The sequence below is a fragment of the Rhinopithecus roxellana genome, chromosome 8, assembly GCF_007565055.1.
Source record: "Rhinopithecus roxellana isolate Shanxi Qingling chromosome 8, ASM756505v1, whole genome shotgun sequence".
Taxonomy (NCBI): Eukaryota; Metazoa; Chordata; class Mammalia; order Primates; family Cercopithecidae; genus Rhinopithecus; species Rhinopithecus roxellana.
The window spans coordinates 131,157,807-131,161,878 of record NC_044556.1 but is presented as its reverse complement, the minus strand read 5'-3'; the positions used below and the strand labels follow the sequence as shown (position 1 = coordinate 131,161,878).

The 4,072-nt window shown below is 49.4% G+C and overlaps 1 long non-coding RNA gene across 1 annotated transcript; it reads right to left on the bottom strand.

Annotated features, from left to right (window-relative positions):
• Window positions 1–455: 455 nt before the first annotated feature.
• On the bottom strand, window positions 456–3,868 carry LOC115899041. Its single transcript, XR_004058645.1, has 3 exons — window positions 3,115–3,868; window positions 1,570–1,741; window positions 456–892 (listed from the first exon to the last, which is right to left on the bottom strand). It is a non-coding gene; the product is annotated as an uncharacterized LOC115899041 (long non-coding RNA).
• Window positions 3,869–4,072: the final 204 nt, after the last annotated feature.

Genomic DNA, 4,072 nt, shown 5'->3' with positions numbered 1-4,072 from the left:
TAGCACATTCCACTTCACCTTTCTATCCCCAGGAGGCTCCTTTCTGCCTCCTCATGGAAACACCTCCACCAAATCCCACTGCCTCTTCCCCCAGCCCACAAAACTGGTCATCTCCCATGCCCTCCTGTCTGCTCTGTATTAATCAGCACAGCCTGTTTCAGATGCCCCCAAAGCTTAGTGGATCAACACAACAAAGGCGAGTTTTGCCTTCAGAGTCCAATACGAGTTGAGTGTAGGGGACATTCTACTCCACTAAGGCATTCGGGGACCCAGGCTCCTCCCAAGTAGCTCCACTGTCTTTCAGGGCCTTGGAGTCCCACCCTGGGTCTCCTGCATCCAACAAGCAGACGGGAAGAGAACAGAGGGAGGATGGTCTGGCAGGTTTTAGGACCGTGCCAGGCAGGGCTGCTCATCCCTTTAGCCCACCTTCCGCGGGCCAGAAAACCAGCCCCATTGTTAGCAGCGGTGAATCTGCAGGGGTATGCAGCAGCTTGATTCTTGTCCTCTCAGAGGAAAGAATTCGGCTGAGGGGCAGAAGTAGTTTTAATGCAGAGGGAAAGACCGAGGCAAGTTTTAGAGCAGGAGTGAAAGTTTATTAAAAAGTTTTAGAGGAGGAACAAAGGGAAGTAAAGTACACTTGGAAGGGGGCCAAGCGGGTGACTTGAGAGATCCAAGTGTGCCATTCAGCCCTTGACTTGGGATTTTATATATTGACACGGTTCCAGGGTTTCTGTTTCTCCTCCCTTGATTCTTCCCCAGGGGCGGGCTGTCCAGGGCTGCCTACTTGCGTGGTGGCCTGCCGACACTTGGGAGGGGCCACATGTACAGCATGTTTACTGAAGTTGTGCACATGCTCATTTGAGGCATTTCTCCCCTTACCAGTCGAGTGTTCCTGGAGGAAGGTCATATACAGGTTAAACTCTGTCATTTTGCCTCTTAATGCGTATGCTTGAGCCCACTCGCCCAGCTCCTGAGATCTTCCCAGGAAGCTGCTGCTCACCAGCTTCAGGTGTTTTCTATTGGGAGACTTCCTTTCCTTGGTGCCCGCTATGCCCAATTATTATTTTAGATTGACAGTTAACAACTGCCTGACCATCATCTGATGGTTGCCTGACATTGCTGTGGGCGGTGGGGGGGTCCTCTCCTGCCCTGCTCATTTCTGCTTAGCTACCTACTCTAATACTATGACCCCACCTTACAGCAGTGGAAGCTCAGAAAGATAACTTTTCCAGCTGGGTGCAGTGGCTCATGCCTGTAATCCTAGCACTTTGGGAGGCCGAGGCGGGAAGAGTTCAGGAGTTCAAGACAAGCCTGGCTGACATGGTGAAACCCTGTCTCTACTAAAATACAAAAATTAGCCAGGCATGATGTCGGGTGCCTGTAATCCCAGCTACTTGGGAGGCTGAGATGGGAGAATCGCTTGAACCCGGAAGGCAGTGGTTGCAGTGAGCTGAGATCACGCCACTGCAAGTCCAGCCTGAGTGGCTGAGCAAGACTCCATCTCAGAAAAAAAAAAAAAAAAAAAAAAAAAAGGATAGCCTTTCCATGTGTCCAGGAGGAGAATCAAACCTGTTTTGTGAACATATTGTATTTTTTCTGCTACGTGCTCCTGAAGCAGAGGCTTTTCTGGGAGGAAACTTGAATCTATTCTCTTCAGGCCATTCTCTTAGAAAATAGGCCCAAAGTGATACTCCATGTTTCCCTGCAAATCCTGTAGCAGATGATGTCTCATCATGAAATCCTGCAAGCAGACATGGGAGAAAGAAGGTGGTCTTCGGGAGAGACGGAGCTGGTGCTGCTCTGAGCTCCGCCGCTCCTTGGCAGCTCAGCTTCCTCCTTTGCAGGATGGAAGTGGTGGCATGGAGGGCTTTGAGCATTGGTGACAACATATATGAAGAGTGGCCAGGGATATTACTGTCCTTGGCCCTGCTCCCCTGTTCTCCCATCCCCCAACCACCTACCACCACCCGTCCAGAGTTAGAGTCAGGGCTGCCAGGACAGGCACGAGTTCTTCTGGCTGCCTGGGTGGTCTGGTTTGTTTTCAGCCGGTCAACCCCGCTGACAGGGCAGAAACAATGGGGAAGGGGAATAAGGATCAGGACAGCCTGCGAATGTAATTAAGCGAAAGCAAAATCTGAAAACCCAAATCCCTCTCCCGCCCCAACCAATGCCAGCTTGATCTTTTTTGTTTCTGGACCCCGCCCCCAATGCACGCCCCCACACTTCAAGCTCTGCTGATCCAGATGGTCTGTGGATGCTGAGAGCCAAACAGTGTGGGGAATTGGTTGTTTCATAAGCTCCTACAGATTCTGTCACTAATTGTAAACCCATTTGGGACGCATTCTGAAACAAGAGGCTTTGCACTAACTTCTAGTTCCTAAACAAACAAACCAACAAACACAAATCAGGGTTCATGATTTCTCTCTTATTCTACCCCTCCCCAGGCTCCTCCTCACCTTGCTTTAAAACAATTACTTGGGAAACAAAGGGCAACACCCACTTTGTGCGCCTGTGGTAATACCGCAGTCACCTACTAGCTCTGGAAGCAAGAGAGTCATTGTTCTCCTAGCAACCCGAACTGCCCCAGCTGCACGTGTCTGGTGCTTGGATTACACCAGCCAGCAGCGGGGGTGTGCATGTTGCTAGGAGAACTTGAACTTGAGTTTAAATTTGCAACCTCTCCTCACTGCCACAGCTTTCGTTCAGCCGCAAACAGACACACACTCAACTGCAGAATCCACAACGCTGGGCCCAACTGGGAAATCCCCAGCCTCAGATAAGACCAGTGTGCTTTTATTCTTTTTTCTTATTTTCCTCTTTCTTGAATGTCAGACAGTCGACAACCACACAAATAAGTAAGAATTATGAAGATCCGTTGTACAATATCAACTGAACACCTCCTATTGCCGGCTGCTGTCCTGGGCACTTCAGACACAGCATGAAGGAAACAGACAAAAGACCTTCCCCTTAGAGAGCTTGTATCTGGGGTAGGGAGGATGCTAAGCAAATAAACACATCAGTATCAGTCAGGGTTCTCCAGACAAACAGAGCCAGGAGTTAGATTAGTTCTAAATCTAGATGACATAGATGTGTGTATGTGTACATATTACATACCTGTATAAAGGAATTCATTTCAGGAATTGGCTCACACAGTTGTGAAGGCTGGCAAGTCTGAGATCTGTGGAGCAGGCTAGCAGGCTGGAAACTCATGTAGGAATTGATGCTGCAGTCCTGGGGCAGAATTTCTTCTTTCATAGGGAAACTTCAGTTTTGCTCTTCAAACCTCTCCACTGATTAGATGAGGCCCACCAAGCTATCAAGGGTAATCTCCTTTACTTAAAGACAGCTGATTGTAAGTGCTTACCACATCTATAAAATACGTTCACAGCAACACTAGGTTAGCGTTTGCTTCAATAACTGGGTCTTATAGCTTAGCCAAGTTTGACACATAAAACCAAGCATGCCAAATGCATGTCCAATGTGTTGGGTAGTGATAAGTAAGTACAATGGGGGAAAAGAAAGCAGGTGGAGAGGGACAGGGAGCCCCAGGCAGTGGGGCACAGGAGACCTACCATGTGAGATATAATGCATCGTTCAATACAAACTTGAATGAAAAATAAATGAACATACCGAGGCACTGCATTCAAAAAGCACAACAAAATCCTCACTTAGTGACAGATCTGCTTAATCATAACTCTGCAGCACTGGAATTGAGGACAGGAGAGAGGCCGTTTGCAGAGCTGTAATTAATATCAGCACAGCCAAAGCAAGAAGCAAGCATTTAGTCTCCGGTCTTGATAGATCTTCAGAAACAGATCCCTGTCTACAATAGCCTCCTGGCTGAATTCCTGCTTCCACGCTCGCCCCTCCCGCCACTCCTCTGCTCCCACCCCTGACAGTGGTCACAGGTGCCTGGCCTCTTCTCCCCGCCGCCCCGCTTCACTTCCCTGCACCGCCCCCTCCCACTGCAGCTGCAGTCCTGGTAGCTTCTTGCTGGTTCCCCAGCACTCCTTCAAGCTTCTGCCCCAGGCCTTTGCTGCTCCTCCTCCACATCCTGGAAGGGTCTCCTCCC